This window comes from Pyxicephalus adspersus, chromosome 2, assembly GCF_032062135.1.
Source record: "Pyxicephalus adspersus chromosome 2, UCB_Pads_2.0, whole genome shotgun sequence".
In the NCBI taxonomy this organism is placed as follows: domain Eukaryota; kingdom Metazoa; phylum Chordata; class Amphibia; order Anura; family Pyxicephalidae; genus Pyxicephalus; species Pyxicephalus adspersus.
The window spans coordinates 73039713-73063114 of NC_092859.1; the positions used below are offsets into that span (position 1 = coordinate 73039713).

Below are 23402 nucleotides of genomic sequence, written 5' to 3' on the forward strand. Positions count from 1 at the left end.
TTTGTAAAAGTTTATTACTTCGAATGTTTCATAAATAAATCAACTTATTTGAAGTACAATAATAAATGGTTAGATAATATTACAAATGCCTTATGAAAAAAATTAGAATGGATGAGTCTAAAAGTTTTGAATAAGCATCTGACTGCATGTGTGTGCGGGAATCATAGCAGAGCATCATAGGCGGACAGATGGACAATCAAACTAGTGAAAAAGTTCACAATGGGCTCTATTTATAAAAAAAAGGCAATCTGACATTCCCTCAAACATTCCCTTGGGGGAATCAATTAGTGCCACTGAAACACATGGACCTTGAAGATTCCCAAAAGCTAATGCTTGAGGTAATGTCAGATTCCCTCTTTTATAAAAAGAGCCCACTGTGCCCATGAGCGCTGTAAATTAAACTGTTAATTTTTTTTTTATAAAAATGCACAAACTCTGCATGAATGAGGGGTAGATCATTAGTTATAGAATTGTTATATATGTATAGAGATGATGTTCAAAAAATGCAAACTGAGTAAAAAAAGTAGGTGTTGCTCAAACTTTATCATAGGCAAAATAGGAATTAATTCATATTTTATTGATTTCAACATTCAACTATCCCTGAAGTCATCATTTTATTTTTAGAACAATGACCTCAGGAACCAAACATAATATGATTTAAAACGTTCATTCTTAGGGCTCTGTGGGAATCAAAGCTATTGAAATATATGGACCTGGAAAAATGTAATCAAGGAATGTTTGACGATATGTCAGATTCCTTACCTTATAAATAGAGCCCCTTATACATAAGGCTGTACAACAACATGTATTTATTGATTCATGTCTACATTTTCTTATGGTGTGATGGAATGCTAAATTTGGAAGATACATGAACTTATTTCTGTACTTATGGCAGGTGACTGCAGGTTTGTATTTTATATATAGAAACTGTGATGATTGCTACCCTGCAGTGTCAGTGTACACCATTCAGGTAACCCTGCAGTGTTAATGATATACTTTATTTTATAGGTAAATTTCACTCATTCTGGTTACCTCATCCAAAAGGATTGTACTTCATTTTATAACTAAAAATATACAATATACAATTTTGCTTTTGTTTTATCTGTGCCTTGTTACCACAAATAAAAGTCTTAGCAGGTTCTCTGACCTTTCTATGGAAAGATATGATGTGGGCCTAGACAAGTCAGTTGTTAGCCCATGAGGGCCATAGAAAAACACAAGGTGATAGTGCATGTCTGCCTGGGAGAGCGGATGATACAAATCCAGGCAATGTATAGGATGTGCTACTTTCACTGCCAGGCGTGAGCAAGCTATTTTTAGAAAGCTTTTCTTGCAGAGCTGGAGTGGGAGAGCTGTTAAGTGGTAGCGAGACACAGAAATATAGTGACAGAAAGAGAAAGCAAGCAAAAAGACCGAAAACTCAAAGCCACAGCTCTGACTACATCTCAGGAACACAGTAACATTCCCTAGCAGCATCCATATCATTCCTCCATGAGGTAGGTTGCTATATTTATTTATGATCCGTCTAATCTTTGACTGGCAATGGCTGTGTAGGCCCAGCTGCATATGTTCATTATGAAATCAGGCACAATATTTAGCTTGTGCTGTGAGGATGGTTTATTATCATCTATTCAGTGATGGAGTAATGCAAGATGTGTGTCTGGGGCTGCCATGGATACATGTCTCTGTACTGTGAATGAGAGGACAGCTCCTCCCGGATTCTCAATTCCCTACAAAGCAGCCACTTTAGATGGATAATTAGGCTGTAGGGCTGCACTAAACATGGATTGACCCCTTGTTTATATAATCCCTACATGTGTAGTCACTACTGTCCATTGTAAAGCCCCGGGTGATTCCAGGGTGGAATGCTCACTATGTTGGGCAAACATTGCTATCAATAACTCTGTGATGTGATTGTTGTGATTAATGTATATATATATATATATATATATATATATATAAAGAAGGTAACTTCTATCTTTATTAAGATTTCAATGCATATATCAACTGAAAGCTAAGCTTGACATCTGCATGAAGTTATATATATATTTCCACCTGGTGCTCTGGCATCGTATTAAAACTGGTAGGTTAATTGTGTGTGAACAAATTAGGCCTAGAGTACTTATGCATTATAAATAAATATATATATATATATATATATATCATAGACATATTACCAAGTCCAGTATACCAGACATATTACTCCTCAGAGGAGCTTAGAATGTAATGTAATGTCTCCACCATAGTCATAGTTTAATGTCCCCTACACTTGTGTGTGACTGCAATAGGTAAATAGATTGTGCCATTAAGGTTCTTTTTACTCTATAAATCTTGTGTCTGATTTACACAGGAAATATAGATTATGATGTAAACTTGTTAATAAGGGATAATTAAGTGTAAATATATTTATGTTGCATTGTGTTTTTATTATGTATTGTGCCTTTGTAACCCTCTATGCCCACTTGTGATATTGCCCCTTGCATTGGATAGCTATGGTATTAGAGATGCTCATTACAACTCTGTACTGTTCTAATATTAGTGGTATCATTGTAGCATATTATGTTTAGAAAGATGGAAAAGCTGTCCAAGAACTCAGATAGTCACCAGAGTAGCCAAAATGCATTTCTGTAAATACAGCTATTTGAAAATGTGTCTATGTATTTACATAGCATCCAAATATCCCAGATGCTCTAAATGCATGCAGAAAATATTTAAATCTTTAGATATAGGATCCAATCATGTTGTTTTGAATCATATACTGATCCCAACTATACTGTAAGATATTTGATACAAGATAAGATATATGTCATGTTTCTTGAGACCCACAAGACTTATATTTACTCTGGAAAAAAAGTTGGCTGGTAGGGTAAGTTATTAATTAATCATTAGGGATGAGTGGCACATTTCTGCCGAATTAATTCAGCAGCGGAAAAATATTTCTGTGCCATGTGTAATTCCAGCGGAAAGTGCCTTTTAATTCCACCATGTGGCCAATTTCACAAACCATTTTCAGCACACCTCAGCTTTCAGTTTCTATCAGTCTGTTAGCCAATTAAATATTACTGGGTGTAATTGAAAAGGGTAATATCACATACTGACAGTTCCATCAACCAATTACTAACCTCCTCGTTATAGAAGACCATGCAAGAGTGTTTTTACCTCATTTTGTGTAGAGTTGTAGGAAAGTAGTCAGTAGCCATTCCATTGTTGTTGAGCCATGAATAATATTGCTTTATAATCAAGCTCAGTTTACAGTAGTCAAAAACATTTTAAAGAGGTGAAGGATTGTTGTGTTTTTTTTTGTTTGTTTGTTTGTTTTTTCTGTGCTCTGAAGTTTTATAGCAAGAAGGTATACTTTATTTGTTACAGCCTTGTGCCAACATTTATGCAGACCTGAAGACATGGACATTCCTTTTATTATGAGTGGTCTGGTTGAAATATCTGGGGATGAAATGGGGACCTCGCTTGTGCACTGTGCTTTTAAATCAGATAACCAGTGGAGTGGCATCCCCCTTAAAACCCAACCGTACACTTATATGGGCATTAGCAGGGAAGACAGCAAGCTTGTGACCCCTCTTCTTGTTCTCCATACCAGTCTCCATCTGTGTATTGTCAATCCCAAGACATCAGTGGACACGGTATTGCCAGTCCCTTATACCAGTAGACACTTTCAATCACCAGTGGACACTTTTGTTAGCCCCTGGTATGAGTAAAATGTATATAGTCAGTTGAAAATATTGGTGGGAACTTTTTTTGTCAGTCCTTGACATCAGTGGGCACTATACAGTTATTCCCAAGTACTAGTAGGTTGTGTGTTGTCAATTCCTGGTATCAATGGGAATTTTATTTTTCCTTTCAGGTATTGTTGGATTGAGAAATCTATATTCTCAATGTGTCCCAGATTTACCAATAAAAATAAGTTGGTCACAGCTATTTGTTATGATACCCAACTGCATAGTTATCTGGAAGCACAGAGATGCCCTGAGTCTTGCTACTGGTCTAAGCTATTGAGTGAGCTGGATGCTAAAGCAGGATTTGTTTAACAGGATAATATTGGTTTTCAGGGTTCCAGGGCATCCGATCAAACATCTGCATGGCTAACAAGCATCTGTAATGTTCACTTTTTTCAAATCTGCTGTCTGACAGATAAGGAAATATGAGTTGTGAACATTTAGACTCAAAGCTTTAGTTTGCCTAGGGCCCTGTTTGGCCTCTGTCCACCAGAATTCCCAACCAAACATCTGTTTTGGTTGGTTAAAATGACTGTCAGGTTTTATTGTTGTTTATATTTTTGTGGGGACATTTAAACCTAAGATGTGGAATCAGTTTTTAAACAGGTATTGTTGGCATTGTTTTGTGAAAGTTCTCTCACACCATTTTTATGCAAATCGAATAAGAAACTAAATCTCCCCAACATGGACAGCACTTAGTATAGTATGAACAAAGATAAATGTCTTTCTTAACTGGTGTAAGAGCTCTTAGACTACAAAGCATATGTAGAACTTTGGATTGCATAGAATAAAAGGATGTTTTAGACATTGGCAAATTCACTATCCAAATCAAGGCAACATGTTTCAGCAAGGCAGAGAATTAAATGAGCACTAGCAAGAAAATTAAATATACATTTATGTTAGTACATAATGTACATGTGAACACACATCATGGAACCTCTGACTTTTTATATTGAGCAAATTTTAAACACTGCATAAATAACAAGTGGTCTGATGTACTGTATATGCCAGGGCTTTTAATTAATAGAACATTATGTATGGCATGTCTGAAATAATTTTGAAAAATTCACTTATTGTTTTTTGCTTAATAGTCAAGCTATGGATATTTGATGTTTAACACTTCTTATTAAGTAGTAAATTCACTTTAAAACAAGGCAACATTGACCTCAGTAACTGTGGGCACTATGGAACACTTTATCCTCAAAATCTAAAAGAAAAGCAGCTAATTTGTTAAATGTTGGGTGTCACTGCTCACCACTTCTTGTGCACCTGGTATATTCTTACCCTAAAAATAAGAAAACTGGCAGGATGTCAGGTACTACTAGGAAATAGGTAAGGGTTAGCTGAGCTACTGAAAACAACAGTGAAAGAATTCCTGCTATAAATTTTGGGAATTAGTTATTCTTTTGTGCCTGCAGCTACATAAGTGATCAAATGCTGGTTGTAAAATACATGTGCTTCTTGTTGAGCCAATATAAAAACTTGAATGTGTATAGGCTGGTCAAAGTTCTTCATGAACAGATAAGTAAAAGACTTCAGTGCTTTCTGTAGCTGTAGACACTTATACCTAAATTTTCACTCAAATTCACCTTGTTTCCCCCTCTATGGCATCTTGCCAGCCTCTTAATCCCTAACAAAACACAGCAAATTCACAGGAAGAGAGGTGAGAGCAGAGTGCCAAAACAAATTTGGACAACTTTGTGCACTTGACTTGCATCTTTTGTGAACTGATAATGAATTTGTTCACAGTGCCTAAAGCTACAGACATCCAAGGTGTCCTATTCAAAAGTTATTCATTGTTTGATAATTGTTGTAATAATATTTGAATGTCTATAGCTAGGCCACAGTTCTACTTTGAGCAATTAAACAAGAAGCAAGTTTCATTTATTTCACAATTTATTTTTGCAAAGTTATATGAAACAAGTTACACAAACACACAAGATACACCAAATGATATGGTCACACTTAACGTATTACAAAAGTTAAAAACAGAGTGTTGCCACAAACAACCTGCAATCATCCCTTGATGATCTTACAAAACTGGGTCATTGCACATTGCACATACACCATCAAATGTGGATGTTCATGGCAAAATGCAATAATCGGCAATCATCAAAAAAGTCATGGGAGAGAAGAATGACGTGACTGATCACGGCAAGCAGTGGCTAATTGTGTGCAATTTTTTTTTGACATGTGGTTTGTGTAATTAAAATTGAACTCCAGGAAAACTGCTAGCTACATAGATGAAATACATAAAAAGGGTTCCGTTTACCCTGTCAAAGAATTTACATTTCCAATCATCCCTGAGGTTTATACAGCCCTGTGACACAGCAGTAGCAGAAAAATGACACTACTTTCCCTGTTACAGATAAATACAGTCACTACCCTGCCCCCAGCATGTGCTTTGAAAGTATAGCAAAAATGATGAGGTCAGGATTGCCTTAAAGCATTAAGCTGGATGCTTTAATAAGTAGATGGATGGGGCTTGATTTGTTAAAACTAGAGAAGATAGACTTTCATGGGTGAACCTGGGCAACCCAGCAAAGTTCCAATGGATCTGGTCCAGGATTGAAAAATTGTCAACAAATAGTAAAAATTACTGTTAGGAAAGTATTTCACAGTTTGCTGGATCCCCAAGGTTCTGCCCTAATAGTCTTATTTTCTCTAGTGTTGCAGAGCTTTTATATATCAGGGTCAAGATGGTGCCATCAAAGCAGTATTTAAAGCTGCACCATACCCCACAATGTGAAATGATGTAACATTATTCACATGAACAAAATGAATATCAAAGGCAGATTTTTCAGGACCACAGTGGCTTCTAAATGTTTAAGTGAAAAAGGGCCCTGCGTGGTCCAGAAACGTTGACCTGGGATGCCCATTTTTGGTGATGCCATCAAGCTTAAAAGCTTGCATAGCACATGAGTTAAGGCAATTTACTTTATTCAAACTAATAGATATCAAAGGCTGACCTTTCAGGACCACACACCTTCTCTTCATTTAGGAGATAGAGGTATCCTGCATGGTCTGGTAATGTTGTCTTATCATTCTTTTTTGATTATGTAAAAAGTTAGTTACGTTGCTTCAACACATATAGTGTGCCGGTGATAATTTTTATATCATGATCAGGTCACTTGTTTGCTCATTGTGCTCTTTCCTCTGGTCAGAATGTTCCTTCCCGGCATGATTTTAATGCAACTAATCTAATTAGCCCTTAATGTTGACTATCACTCTCTAAGTGGTGCAATACAGGAGATGAAAAGAGGCTGAAATTAAATGTAGGTATTTACACTACTTGAAATTACAGACATGTAATAATGATAATTATTACATATATAACTGCTTACATTTTTTAATTGTATATATTTTTATATATATATATATATATATATATTTATATATATAAATATATATATATATATACACGTGGAGTTTAAAATTCATGCTATAATCACCCAAGTGCTTGTACATAAATAGCTGCCTAGTGCAGAAACAGAAAAATCATGTCCCACAAGGCTATAGGAATATGATACAGATTAACTAAAGCATGTGATTTGTAAAAGCACGCATTTTGCTAGCTCTTAGCCTACCAGACTCCATAATGTGTTCAGGTTAACTTAAACCACCACTATGTATTCTGTAGGGTAAAAGCCTTGCCTTTAAAAATGTAACATTTTATGAGTTAGATTGCTTTTACAGTAACAGTATATCTCATACAGTTTGTTTTCATTCCAGGGGTGGGCAAACTTTTTTACCCAGGGGCCACAATCTGACCTAAAGTTTGGCAGATAGGCCAGGCTGATGGGGGAGTGGGTGGAGTTATGCATCATGACGCCACTGAAGGTGAAGTCATGATGGCATAACCCTGTCCGCTCTCGCATCGCATATCTGAGCTTGCGATGGGAGAGTGGGTGGGTTGTGACCGGGGGGACGTGTTCCATGGCCCTGTGCGGTACACCACCCCCAGCGGGGTCTTTCTCCTGACCCTGCTCGGGGCGGCATCCACCAGAGCCGCAGAGCACCCAAAGGGCCAGAGAAACATCCCTATTGGACCATATACGGCTTGCGGGCCGTAGTTTGCCCATACCTGTTCTATTCCCATGCAAATTCAGCAGCTTTTCTACACACAGTATCTTGTAATGAGCTGCTGACAAATAGCAACTGTCTGCATAGTTCAAGTAAATACTTAAAATTCAAGATTTTAGAACGGTAGACAACATTGGGTTTTATCTTTGTTTTTATTTACTCTTTTGCATGTTTCTCTTTCTGAGTTTTCATTTTCTCAACATTATCAGCATCCTAGACAAGAGTATAAGCCATCAATTAGTACATCCAGAGGGCAGGCCATGGTTCCCTGTTCTATACACGCATGAAATGACACACAAAACAATAATAGAAGCACAAACAATAATAGAATATATGACATCTTAGATAAAATACAAGGAGGGATGTTTAGTACGATTTAACACTTTCAGGCCAAAAAATCTGCTAACGAAAAAATTATTCAGAGTCATTATCATGATATTAATGCCCGGAGGAAATTCCATTGGGCTGTGTTTTCATGTGTATACTTCGATAATTAACTCTCTTGGCATCTCATTTATATTGACACGCATTTTCCATTCCACAGGTCTAGTATAAATGTTTATTGCTGATATCACCAAAAGAGGTAGCCAGAAGCATTTCTTGTGTACTTTAGAACTGGCGGGGAGATAGTTCCAGGCTTATTTTCAGGGACTGTATAGTGTATTTGCATTAGGCAAATACATTGCCTTATTCTTACAACGTATAATATGATGTAATAAAAAAATAAAATATATTATAATAAATTCTTGGGAAGCCAAAACACTATAAATATTATTCTTTCCTTTTATTTTACTGTTTTTTCATACTGTCCTGTGTTTGGTTGAATTGAATTATCATTAATCACTTAATATCTTAGGCTGCATACATTCATCAGATGATTCTCATCGGATTATTGCTTCAGGGGTAGTATCGGACGAGAATCTGACGTGTTCAGCGGACATTTGAAGTTGTTCATGGATTCATCCTGACGAACGACCGCAATAGAAGTGAAGGGTAGATAGAGCAGTGGGGTGCTGTTCGCTTGTTCTCCCCCCTCTCCTCGTTATTGAGCAGGACAGGGCTGTATATACAGCGCTTATTAATGCATCTTTCAGTCTTTTGTTGTTGGAAAGGATCCTGAAATCCTTTTTCTCAGATAACAGAACATTGGTGTAGGGATCAGTAGTGGAATGTCTCTTACATTGCTGACCAGTGGGAACAGATACCCGGAAAGATCATTGGTGTCAGTTAAACTAACCCGAGAGGTACAAATTGCTCATTGCTCCAGAAAGCCATAACAACCTCTGTGCGAACCCTGGTTGAGAAACTCTGTTCTACAGTAAAATTCAACCTAATTTATTAATGATGTTAAAACAATAAAAATGGGTGGTTGAAGCTAAAATCTAGACTGGTACAAAAAACACAAAGTAAGACATTTATGTATGTATTAATAGATCTTTAAATATTATTGAAGCAGCAGATGGAATCCATCAGTTGTGTTTCAGGGTAAATGACATGTTGTTAGAAAGTGAGAGTGGAATGACAGGGAGATGAAGTTGTCAGTCTCCTGCTTCTCCTTAAATTGTAATTGTGCTTGACTGGAATAATAGGGATTCCATGTACAAGACCCAAGTAAATGAGTAGACTACTAAGACAGTACCATAATCACAACTAGGAATGATCAGAAAAATTTTGGGAAGTTGTGTTTGCAGTATAAAATGGCATATTCACTGACAAAATGTTAGCAAAATTAAGAACATTTTCTTATGTACCAAGTTTGCATTACTGACTTTGTGAGTTAATAGCAAAGACCTTTACCAAAAAAGAGTCTTTCAATAAATCAAGATAAAGGAGTAGTAAGGAAAAAGTTTAAACCCAACATTTTGAGTTAAAACCCCTTAATAGCAAAGCATTGTCACCAAAATTGCTAGCAGGGATGGGTCATGGGGACCTATAGGAACATGTCTTACGAAAAAATGAAAGCTTTTCGTCATTGTGTAGTCTAAAAATATGTTTTTACAGCTGCCGACCAAATTGGAAGATGGTGGAACATGTCCTAAATATAAAAAAAGGCACAAACTACTGTAATCATGTTCCCAAAGGTCCCCCTGAACATTACATGCAATTTTAAAGACAATTCTATGTTTAGGGGGCTGTGCAACAAGCTTATAACATCAGGGGTAGCTTTCAGCTATATTCTATATTTTATTTCAGGAAAAAGAACATGCAAAAATTACACATTGACCCTAACCCTCTGCCATTTTGGTGACAACACCATGTTTAGGAGCTTTGCAATTAACTTGAAAATTTTATTTTTCATGAAAAACATTTTTCAGTTTTACTCATCCCTACCAAGATACCTCAGTTACCATACAAGTAAGGCAGCCAAGTAGCCAAGTGTGTTGTGTTGAAGTAAATGAATAATTCTCAAACTGTATCTAATTTCAAAACATTTTTGCCATTTTGCATGGAGTTAGGAAAAAGTATTAGATTTCCTGTCAGGTTATTGTTACTATCTGTTATCCCACTGGTAAAACTGATCCTATCTATTTGTCATTGCGACCACTAAGACCTCACTGGGACTAGATGTGAGGGAAGTCAAAATGTCTAAGTTGTCACTGAAACAAGAATAGTGGAAAAGTCTTCCAACTGGGACATTTGCTCTCATGACAAGAGGAGAAAAGTGATTTCTCACTTCAACATATATCCTCATTTCTTGTGTTTGCAGGACAAGACATTATTCCAAAACGCATAAAAATGCTTTCTTTAGATACACTTTAGGTTTGGTTAAAACAATTTTTTTTTAGTCAATCATTTCAAGAACATGGTGTAATGTAATAATATATATATTTATATATATGCATATAAGCTAAGACTCCAAATCATTGACTGAAATATTCATTGAATGACACCCCCAGCTCTAACCTTCATATTACATTTGGCCAAACACTGTAAAAAGGCAAAATCATTTTTAATGAAATCATTTCATAAAGAATATTCAGTCCTATGTATCGCAGTACAGAATATGATTAAAAGCTCTGTACTGGGTTTTTTCCATATCTAGTAAAAGGAATGAAACTGAAAGTGTAATTTGAGAAAATATCTTGCTAATTGTGAGCCTCGTGTATTAAAACTACAATGAAAAGAAAATATCCAACAAAGCCTGGACCCAGATTTCTGAACTTCTTGTAGTATTAGGCAATATTAAGACGTCTCAGCAATCCAATATTTCCAAACAGTGTATAAAGGCCTATAAAGATGATACCTCTAACTTTTTTTGGGAATGTGTTTTTCGTAAGTTTTATTGTTTAGGAATAATTGCCTTTTATGTGTGTACAGTTTAAACTATTGAAAATATAATACTGTAAAATCCATTACCCGACACTTCCGTAATGTAACTTCATAATGGGTGTTGGTCCTTATCTTTGCTTGATATAAGCTGTGTAGAGCCACCTCTTTATTAATTGTTTAGAACGTATTGTGTAGATATAGGGGAAAGAAAGAAGTTTAAGGCTTTTGACAATATTAGTTGTCAAATATTCTAAAAACATTACAATAGAATTAAAACATTATTTTATTATATTTTAAGTATTGATGCTATAAATTTTGTATCTGTACAACATAGAAACCATACAACCTCTGCAACTACACACCCCTAAAGAAGCCTATAATTAGCGAAACGCGTCGGGAATTTTGTGACTGCTACGTTCCCCCATTTTGTTTTCAACTTTTATATTGTATGACATTTAGGAAATCTCTGTCTAGGAGAAATATCCAAATCCTGTGACATTAACAGGTAATTATATAGTGAAACAGGTTATATAGTGAAAAAAATACTTTGTACCACTGTTGCAGGTACCAACTGCAAATTGAAAAATACATATTTAACTTTTTTGCACAAAAACTTTGAGCCTTAAACTCCTTTCTTTCCCCTATATCTACACAATACGTTCTAAACTTCCTTAATGTACTTGTTTTTTTTTTACAAATCTTTGTATATATATAAAATACACATATATACAGACGAATATATGTTTCTTTCATTGTTTACATTATTTAGGACAGGCATGTCCAAAGTCCAGCCCGGGGGCCAATTGTGGCCCGTGTTTAGATTTCCACCGGCCCACAGCCTTTGTCATAAAATCCATAATCTGCAGTTCGCCAATACTGTTGACCACATTATAAAATACACGCACACAAAATAACTTTTTTTTATTTCATTAGAGTTGATCAACCGCCTTGCAATTATTGGCCCGCTACTCAGCAGGCATAATCGGCAGGACGGGAGTCCCCATGTGTGCACAGGGAATCCCCTACTTCATTATAGTGGGCGTAAGCTGTGCGAGACCCGGACGGACCACGCCGACTCTTATTCCAAGAACGTGCTCTGCACGGAGCGCTCACTGACACCAGACTCCGTGCACAGGGAATCCCTCATGCCACCCTGGTGGGCGTGTGCTGTGTTGGACCCGCGCAGACCACACCCACACTAAACCTGAATACGTGCTCATGTACCACACATTTTCACCTCACCAAGCCTGGCCCTCTTTGCAAAAAGTTTGGACACCTCTGATTTAAGATGTTATTTAGCATCCCTACCTTTTGGTATATGACATAAGCTTATTTGTGCACTTAAAAAAGAAGATGAATGTAAAGCAGTAGTGGTAAATCACACTTGTAAGGTACTTTTAAAGCTTAGAACATATTTTTCCTAACATCAAATAAACTTACTATTAAAAATACTTTCAAGAAAATGGTGACCAAAGACTGATAACACTGGATAATGTAATCATCAAACTCACATTTAGAGACAGTAAGGATATTAAAGAAGGAATTTCTGTAACATTTCCAATCCACTGAGGGAAACCCAATCATTTGGGCTTATCCTGTTTCAGATAAATGACTTAAATTTAATACAGCTTGCAGTTAATGTAATGTTTCTAGAAATGGACTACTTTTAAAAGGCTTCTGTAATTTTTCTGTGGCATACTATATAAGCTAATATGGACTAATTCAATAATTGCAATGCAAGGTGCATTGACTACATGCAAAGCTAAGTGACCTCTAGCACAAAGGTCATGAGGGTAAGGTTACCAGTTATAGCTATAATCATATGCGTCTGTATATCTCTGCCCATTTTTTTCTTCAGGACCTCTGATTTGCAAATGAGTAGCCTTTAGGATCTATACAAAGACATTAATTGTTTGTTTTAAATACACAGCCATGGATATTTGCCTGATATTTTAGTAATCATTATATTATGTCTGTATACAGTAAAATATTTTATAATTTAGGTTTTTTGCAATAAAAAGTTTACAAAACCCTTCCCTAGTGTGTATGAGTCTGTCCCCACAGCCATAATTAATCCTTCTGGTTTTAAAACAGAGAAAAGCAGTCATATCCAATGTGTGCACCCCATAGTTAGTCATACTGCTCATGGACATAACACTTCAGTGTGCTTGTGCCCTACTACAAAGTCAGTTTCCCATTCTTAGAGCAGAGAGAAAAGCAATTTTTGCCTATATTTGTTACCAACACTAAAAAGTAGCCTACGTGTGTCTAGAGCCAGTCCTTCATTTATTAGACCAGGGAGATAAGTAGTCATAGCCTATGTGTGTTCCCCACATCTAGAGCCAGCCCTACCTTTATTAGAGCTGAGAGATATGTTAATAAATAGTTATTGTCTATTCGAGTTCCCCACATCCAAAGTCAGTCAATCATGTATTGTAGAGATTTGCAGAGATAAAAGTGATCATAGCCTATGTGTGTGCCTCCCTGCCAGACTATTGAATATAGTACCTATTGAAGTTAAAGTGGACATTAAAGCAGCATTGCCTGACACTTGTTATACTTGTTCACCAGCATGCTGTGTGAGTGTTGATTACCTCTCTGCAGGTTATGCCATTGTTGCCATTACTGTAACAAGTCATTCTATAGTACAGAATTCAAGAGTCAAGCGACTGTCTGTGTTTTGTTCTTGAAAAGACATAAGCCATGTCATATGGTTATGGGCAAAGTTTGGAGGGTAGTGCCAATTGCCTAAGGTTACCTTGCTATTATAGGATTACAGGGCAGAACTAGATATGTACTGCATAGCAATCAGGTTGTTGGACCTCTAAACTCAGTCCCTTTCCTTTACACATTCCAAATCCTATTAGAACCTTTCTGTAAAAACTAATCTTGCTGGCTTTTTTCAAAATTACATTTCCAGTCACTGCTATAATTAAGGGGTGGCTGTGGTTCCAACAATGTTTGTTTTTTTTTCTTCTTAAAGCATACCTAAACCCTTTTATGTAAAGTAAAAATTATGTTTTTTTCAAGTGCAACACTCTTTAAAAAAAAAAAAAAGTGCAGCACCGCCCCCTAACTCTCGATTGCCTAGGCAATCAAGAATGAATGCGAGCGCAAAGCCTCCTGGTATACCTACATCAGGCATCCCGGGAGGCTCTTGGGTGCTCCTTCTGCGGATGCCTGAGCATCTCAAGTTTTTTTTTCCAACCTATGTCACCTGATCCCCGCCTGGGTTGGGTGACGTAGGAAGAAGAACAGTAAGAAGAGACAAAGATGACTCTCGCAGACGAATGCCGGGACGATGCAGGACCCGACAGGACAGACACCTTCGGACTGCCCGGAGGTACTGAAGGTAAGTGTATTTTTTTGTTTTAGGAACTTTTGGCTTGAGTTCCTCTTGAAATAGTTGATGTGCTGATTAGGTGTCCACACACCATGATAATGTAATGTATACCTAATCCATATTGTACAAATCTCATTAATCTTATTACTTCTGGTAACTTTTTAGAGTAATATTTAAAGAATTTGTGTATCATCTGCATGTCAACACCCTGCTGTTATTAGATGAGGATAGATTTATGAGAAAATACGAGACTGCAGTAAACTTTTGGGATTAGACCTTGTTCTACTCCAGGAAAACAGAAACTCCTAGTGTATCACAAGTACTATTTGGTATTCAGTGCATTACCCAATAAGTGGGCTATATGGAATAAACATATGCGCTTTTATGCATTGTTGATTAGGTGGGAATTTTTTGGAGGGGGGATTTTTTTATGGTAGTTAATTAGGAGCTAAATTGATGCTTTTACAACTTGCAGCAGGAAGTAGTTCAAGAAAGAATTTATGTAAATATATATTTAAAAAGTCTCAAAAAGTTTTTTCTCTTTTGAAATAAATATTATTTACTGTCTAAAGAATATGTTACATTACAAAAAATAAAAAATTGAAGCAGATTTTCTGCGTAGGGAGTGTGGGAAATTGGGTGTATTATTCAGTGCCAAACAACATATTTTTTCTATTTAATGGTCTATTGCTAATACACGACTTCTGCCCACTCAAAACAAACTTTGGAAAACAATCACTTCTGTCATATCTCTATGGCTGCATGGAAAACTACTTAGTTTTAGCATCCATGTGATGAGACAGTGTCATTTTATATTTATACATCACATAATCTCCTTTAATCACCTTTATCCACATTGACTTTTGGGAATAGTTTTAGTATTTTTTTGTTTAGAATATTTTTTGTTGCCTCTTTTTAAATTTGAATGTCATATATCCATTACCCGTAGCCAAGCTTTAGCTGTTACAGTCGATTACCAGTCTTTTCTTTACAAATTTTCTCTTCTACCAGTTTACTTGAATTTTCCTAATGCTACAAACTAATTAAATTAAATTAGAACTAATCATTATATAGATGGAGGTCAGAAAGATTTTACAATACCCTGGGGTACTGTCTCCTGTTACATTGCTAGCCTCTTCATTTGCCTTGCATTCTTTTGCATGTTTAAGAATTTGATGTTTTGTCATTTAGGTAATTGCAACAGGCCTTATGTCAACCCCCTCACATTTCCTTCCATGTACTTAGGGTAAACACATTTTTTTGGGGAACTCTGAACTCATTCTTTTTTTTCACTTACTGTCTACCATTTCGATTGGATAATTTAGTTTTGCAGACCAAAAAGTCACTGTAGGACTTCTAATTACTATTTCCCTAACGGATGCTTTTCAACATATGGGATGGATGTGCATGTGATAGCTAAATTTGAAAGGAAACTTGGAGCTTATTCAGCTTTCAATAGAGACCCCAGGCCTTTTCTGCCTAGGTGGTTAATTTCATGCCCAAAGGGTACTGTCTTCCTGAAGCCTAACTCACTTGTTGTCGTCTTGTCCCATTAATATTACACTTTTTTTTAAATCCCCTATCATTCAAATTTGGGGGGTTTCAGACACTTTTCATATTGTTGACAATGATGGAGACCAGTTATCTCCACCTTTAACTGGTTGGAAACCTATTTGTTTTCTGGGGGTCTATATTGCTGAACTGGTCTCTTTCCAAACCCTCTATGCTTGCTGTCCTTTCCTAACATTTGTGCCAGACTATGCTCCTAGAGAAAATAGTCCCTGCCCAGTACAAATCTACCCAAGCAAATCTGTTCCTTAAAATATGGTCTACATATCTTACTTTGGACATTCCTAGAGATCATTTGAGAGTGATTATGTTCATTTTTTAATACTCTGCATGGTATAACACAGAACAAGTGAGAGCTGTGATTGTACAATCCATCTTTCATTTTTGGATTTTGTTTTTGTGTTTCTTTCGATGTATGTTCTCTGGATGGGTGTATGATCATTTTTTCTTGCTCTATTCTGATTAAGTCTTTCTTTATATTTTATGATCTTTACTAAGCTGGTTGTTGGTTGTTATACTGTAGAGCTGAACTCCAGGCAAATATAACAAAATAACACTAAATGCAGTGAAAGTATTTATCTTGTATTTTAAACAAATATGAATACTTGATGTGATATTACCCCCTGCCCAGCTCCCCCAGACTAAAAGTAGGAGGTGCAGCACTTGCTGACATGCAGCCCCAACATGCTGACAGGATGATAGAGAAGAGAGAAGATGTCACCAGTAGGGATGAGCGAGCAAGTTTTTAAAACTCAATGTTGTGGCGATTTTGGTTGTTCTCGCTTACTGAAATCGTAAGCCTGAACAGCTGGTGTAAAATCGCCAAACAAGATAGTAATTTATTTGAAAAAAAAAATTAAAAAAAAAAAATCGAGGGCTGTGCTCATCAAGGAATGCAGCCACGGCTGCATTCATTGATCAGCTCAGTGTGCAATCCCCGGCACTAGAGGTTTAATGGGGACAAGTCTCCCCATTCAAAACCTCTAGTCCTCTCTGATTGGCTGAGGAAAGGAAAATCCTGATGACGCTCAAGCACTAGGGGTTATTTAATCTCTTGTGCTCAGGGATCGCACACAGGATTCCCAGGGCTGCATGAACGAATGCAGCCCTGGAAGACCACTGCGATGCCCAGGCACTAGAGGTTAATTTACCTCTAAATTCTCACTCATCCCTTATCACCAGTGTTTTGCTGATCCATCACTATCCAATCACAAAATCCAATCACAAAAATTCACAAATCACAATCACACAAAAAATTGCGGACTATGTTGATCAATGAATGCAGCCACGGCTGCATTCAATGATCAGCTCAGTGTGCGATCCCCGGCAAAAGAGGTTAAATGGGCACAAGTCTCCCCATTCAAATCCTTCAGTGCTCTCAGATTGGCTAAGGAAAAGAAAATTCTGATGACGCTTGAGCTTTTCCTGAGATTTTCTTTTCCTCAGCCAATCAGAGAGCACTAGAGGTTTGGAATGGGGAGACTTGGACACTAGAGGTTAATTACCTCTAGAGCCCTGGAAATCCACTGCGATCCCTGGGCACTAGAGGGTAATTAACCTCTAGTGCCCGCGGATCGCACACAGGATTCTCCGGGCTGCATGAACGAATGCAGCCCTGGAAATCCACTGCGATCCGTGGGCACTAGAGGGTAATTAACCTCTAGTGCCTGGGGATTGCACACAGGAGGATTCCTGGAGCTGCATGATTAAATGCAACCTTGGAAATCCTCCTGTACTTATTTCCGGGAACTTCCGATGGGTTTTGTGAAATGGGTTCGCCAAAATTTTCCGACCCATCTTTAGTTCGAGGAAATTTTCACGAGAATGCCGGAGGCATTGTCGCTCATCCCTAATCACCAGTCTTTTGCTCTTCCATCACTAGGCTGGTTCAGGGGTAACCTGACCTGAATGGAGCAGAGGAAAATCAGGTCTCCATGCTGGCTGTCTGTATGGGCTCTATAAATTTTGCTACTGGATGGACTTGCTACCGGACTGGATTTCCATAAAATTGGTGGGTGAGGGAGGGTGCTGATTGAACTAACTGGTGTCAAAATATAGATCATCATGCCCATAATTATAATACCATAAACTGGCACATTGCTTTTTTGCAAGGGTTTCATGTCACAGGATTGATTCACAAACAAATTCTATGCAAATAGCAGGGTTAAACTACTTTGTAAACTACTTTAGTCTGGCTTGTGGGGGTGAAAAAACTTCCTTGCCAGTCATTAATTAGAGGACTGCAGTGAGATCACAGTTTCCTGTCGAGCTTTGTGTAATTCTCGGTTCTGTATCATGTAATTACATCACCTTTAGCCTCATTTACTTCTCTGACAATTTTGCTTTGCTGAAAATAATACTGTTCCAATTCTAATTTAAAGGTGGCTACATTTTCACTAAACTAAGTAACCAACAGCCTCTTTTATCTTGTGCTGTCATTTTTGGATTCATATTTGTAGATGTTTAAAGGTACCGTTACATTGGAAATAAAATACTGAGATGCAAACAGGAAGCAGAGCTTAGTTCTGTTTTCTAGTACTGGTATTGTGCACCTGTACAATTCACCTCCCCGTCAGAGAACACCTGGTTGTGATTCAGAAAAGATTTTGTTAAATTCACCCATATGTCTGTTTATAAATCTGGTAAAATCTGTTCTAATCTTCCACACTCCTACCATTTTATTTGTTACATGACCCACCAAGATACCCTTTTACTGCCCTCAGTTCACACATGTAGCTTTGGATGGTGGAAGCTGGTTAAGCAGGTAATGAAGCCAATTTACCAAGTTGAACTGTTCCCAGCTACTTTACTTTCTAAGATGCCAGGTGTGAGAATCTGGCCATGCAGGGAATGAGTTGCTCATGGTCAATAGTTCAGAGACAGCGGACACAGCTTGGCACATGAGTGTACTGGTAATTGGCATTGAGAGATTAATTTGTGCTCCTGAAGAAAAAAAGAACAGCTTATCATATTACTGGGATTAGCTCCTCTTGTATACAGTAGAAGGCACATTAGTGCCAAGAGAACTAAAATGAGAAAGGATGCCAAAATTGTCTATAGCGTGCAAATCTAAAGCATGGATATTGACAACTGTCAATAATTCTAAACTGTAATCAAATGTAGTACCTGTCTGAATATATTAAACACTGCTAAATATATTTACGTACCCATTTTCTTTATTACTAGAATAATTACTGGGTTATCATTTTATTTGAAAAGTAATAGTTGTCCCTTGAAACGTTTAAGAACACCTTTACTACTTGTTTTTCAGGCAAGCATTGAATCTGGTTTGGTCATTCCTTTTCTGCCACTGACCATGCTCTGATTTTTGCAGAATATTATTTTTTCCAGATATACAAATTGGGTAGATATACTGATTTACTTCTTGCCTTACCTCTTGTGTGCCAGAGGAGCCTGACCCCCCCTTTTTTTCAGGGGACTCAGGGAATACTTGGGAGCCCCTTCTAGCTAGCAGCTGGGTTAGGGAGTCTCAGGCAGGAAGCAGTCTAGGGACGAATCCCCTGTCTGTTGCTGATCTTTGGGGTAGGGGCTGCAGCTGTCAGGGTGTGCAGCCCCTGATCCCCTGGGGCCTCTTTTGAAGCAGGGGTCCTTTCATATTGTGGGCCCCCTCTGGCTGGCTGCGTTGCATGCGGGGGCTTTGGCTGACAGAGGGCGCAGCCCCCGATCTACTGTAAGCAGGCCTGGGTTGTGTAGGCCTCACCTATCTATTAGGTCCCTAGAACCAGAAGTGAAGTTACAGGTGGAGCGGCCGGGTCCCCAGTACTCGGAGCTCCCCTTTAGGTAGGGGAGCTCCCTTCCATTATGCTGGTGGGGGGAGCAGGTGTGGTGGGGAGTGCAGGTTTTTAGGAGTACGTGAGCTATTTTGTAAGGTGTGGGGCGGGGGTCACAGACAAGGGGGGTGGTGGGAGGGAAGGTTAGAAGTGGGGGTCTTGAAATCCAGAGGGAGAAAACTGGGGGGGAGCGGGGGGTTAGGGGCATGCAATACAGCTACTGTTAGGCCTAACAGATCTGGAGGGGTTGTGTGTGGGGATGTTTGCTAGATTACCTTTGGAGCTATTTAATTTTAATAGGAGTTCAGAGACAGATTTGTCGGGAGGGGGTGGGGGTAGCGATCAGCAGGGGGGTAGAAGCTGACGCTGTGAAGTATAGAGGTTGTTAACTTGGTGGAGGGTTTGGGTTCAGGTAGAAGGGCTCAGGTGCGGTGGGGCACACGGGCCTGTAGTTTTTTCTTTTTTCAAGTAAGGTTGTGGATGAGGAGGTAAAAAACTGGTAAAAAGGGGAGTGGCGCTTGGAAGTCAAATTGGGGTCAAGACTTGTCAAGACAAGGCCTTGGTGTCAGTAATTTGCTATGAGTCCTTTGGGTCAGTACTGGGGGAAGGTATACACTATTACTCCTTGGTGTCAGTGCTGTTGATGTTATTTATTATTACACCCTGGTGTTAGTACTGGGGGAGGGTATACACTATTTATACCAGGGTCAGTACTGGGGGAGGGTATGCTCTATTGCTCGCTGGTGTCAGTGCTGTTGATGGTATTTAATATTACACCCTGGTGTTAGTACTGGGGGAGGGTATACACTGATTCTCCCGGGTGTCAGTACAGTGGGATGGTATACTCCATTTATCACAGGTGTCAGTGCTGGGGAATGGTATTTACCAGTTCTTCCTGGTGTTAGTGTTGGGGGATGGTATACACTATTTGGCCCTGGTGTTAGTATGGTGAGACGGTATTTGCCATTACTCCTGGATGTCAGTACTGTGGGATGGTATGAAGTGTTTCTCCTAGGTGTCAGTACAGTAGGAGGGTATTTTTTATTGATTCCTGGTGTCAGTACCATGGAATGGTATACTCTATTACTCCCTGGTGTCAGTACTGTTGGATGGTATGCACTATTTCGCCTAGATGTCGGTACAGTGGGATGGTATTTAATAATACGCCCTGGTGTCTGTACGGCAGGATGGTATTTGCTATGACTCCCTTGGGTCAGTACTGGGGGAAGGTATACACTATTACTCCTTGGTGTCAGTGCTGTTGATGGTATTTTTTATTACACCCTGGTGTTAGTACTGGGGGAGGGTATACACTATTTATGCCAGGGTCAGTACTGGGGGAGGGTATGCTCTATTGCTCGCTGGTGTCAGTGCTGTTGATGGTATTTATTATTACACCCTGGTGTTAGTACTGGGGGAGGGTATACACTGATTCTCCCGGGTGTCAGTACAGTGGGATGGTATACTCTATTACTCCCTGGTGTCAGTACAATAGGATGGTATACACTGTTACTCCCTGGTGTCAGTGCTGTGGGATGGTATACTCTATTACTTCCTGGTGTCAATGCTGTGAGATGGTATACACTATTACTCCCTGGTGTCAGTGCTGTGGGATGGTATACACTATAACTCTCTGGTGTCAGTACTGTGGGATAGTATACTCAAATAATACTTGGGGGTTAGTTTTGTGGACGGCTATGCTTGGGTACTCCCTTGTGTTGGTACAGTGGGATGGTATAGTCCGTTAGTCCCTATGTCAGTTGTGTTAAATGGTATGTTCTATTAATTTCTGGTCTTAGTGGTGTTGGAGGGTATATTCTATTACTTCCTGGTGTCAATACTTTGGGTTGGCTGTGTTGGGTCCTCGCTATCATTAGGGGTTGGATGGTATACTATATTACTTGATGGTGTCCGTACAGGGGGGGTGGCATGGTCTAATTCTCTTGGGTGTCAGTATGGTGAGAGGGTATACGCTATTACTCCCTGGTGTCAGTATGGTAGGGATTGGTTTGCACTATATCTCCCCAATGGTATTGCTGGGGATGGTATACGCTATTACTTCCGAGAGAAGTATTGGAGTGCTCTACTCTAATTCTCCTGGGCATTGGTGCTGTGGGATGGTATACTATATTGCTGTGTCGGTACGGTGGGATGGCATTCTCGATTTCTCTCCGGTGTCAGTGCTGGGGTATGCTACACTTCCTTACTCCCTGGTGTTAATATTGTTGGATGGTATACAGTATTGCTGCCTGATGTCAGTATTTTGGGATGGTATTTTTTTGTTGCTCCCTCGTGGCTGTTCAATGGGGTGGTATGCTTCATTACCCCCTGGGGTCAGTACTGTGGTTTCAGCATAGTGGGAGGATATACGGTTTGGATTTGCCCTGGCCTCTGGCCCAGCTCTAGCTGGTATGTCTGTGTTGAGATGTTGGTAACATACTGTCTTCACTTTTGCTTTGAGGGTGGGCGTGCATTGGCAAGCATATTCTGGAGTGTGTTGTGAGTGGGGTGATGTTCTGAGATGGGTTCCGGGTGGTAGACCGGGTGTGGATGTTGTTAATGAGTTGTGGATTTCGGTGGTAGGTGATTCTAGAGTTGGTGGGGTACGATTAGTCAGTTAGCAGGGGCAGCTGGTGGTTACTGGGCATGGGTGGCAAAATTCGCCTTTGGACTGGGAGGGAATGATTTTGTTTAAATTTCAAGTTGGGGTGTTGAGTTGTGGTTGGTTCGGCTTGCATCAGGTTGTGAGTTGGGCACTATCTCGTTGGATGTGGTGAGAGGTGGATGGCGGTCCAGCTGACCAATAGACAGTTTTCTCGCCTGGAGCAGAGGTGGCAGTACATTGGATCAAAGTACTTGGATTACAGTGGAGTGGGTGCCCAGGTGTGTTGCGGTCTGGTTGTATACGCTGGTTTAAATAAATAGCATTTAAATAAAAGTATAAATGTAAAAAAACTGTCTTAAAGATAACCTAAAAACAAAAAAGTAATTTACAGTGTTACAATTTATCAGTCCTGGTAAATGTGGTGGCTGCATTTCTTTTTTTATTTTATCACCATCACTTGCCAGTAAAACAGATCCACTATCTGAGCACCAAGAGGAGGAATCTGCAGGGCTTCTAAATGTTGCTTAATGTTTAAATGTGTTTTTACCATACCATAATCTTCTAAATGTTTACTGTTCTGTGTTATTTCCTTTATAAACATTATTATATAATTCCGCTATAACTCAAATGCATTGCAGAAATTGCCAGACCATCCAAACCTCCATTCTTTTGGCTTACGTTGGTCTTGGTTAGCGGGGTCCTATATTAACATTTGCTATAGTTTCAGTTTCATATGCCAGTGTAAATAACTATTGGGTGATATTAGTAAAGAAGAGTGAAGTAAGTACCAGGACATTTTGAATTATGCAATGACCAGATCTTGTTGCCATTTTTTTAAGGAATATCTCTAATTTTACATTTTTATACTTTTCAAACTAATGTTTAATTTTTCTATGATTATTAGGATACAATATGTTTATTTTATAATTTAATGAATATTTAGGATACAATTTTGCCATTCCTTATCGGATCAAACGTGTCCGCGTTGCTAAACTTTTATGTTAGTATTA

The 23402-nt window shown here is 38.6% G+C and overlaps 1 protein-coding gene across 1 annotated transcript in view; it reads left to right on the top strand.

Annotated features, from left to right (window-relative positions):
* The first annotated feature begins 1345 nt into the window (after window positions 1–1345).
* CPLX2 (complexin 2) overlaps window positions 1346–23402 on the top strand; it is a 101426-nt gene continuing 79369 nt past the window's right edge. Inside the window, exon 1 of the mRNA XM_072400987.1 lies at window positions 1346–1496. The gene's annotated coding sequence lies outside the window, so the exon portion shown is untranslated. The remainder of the gene's footprint in view (window positions 1497–23402) is intronic.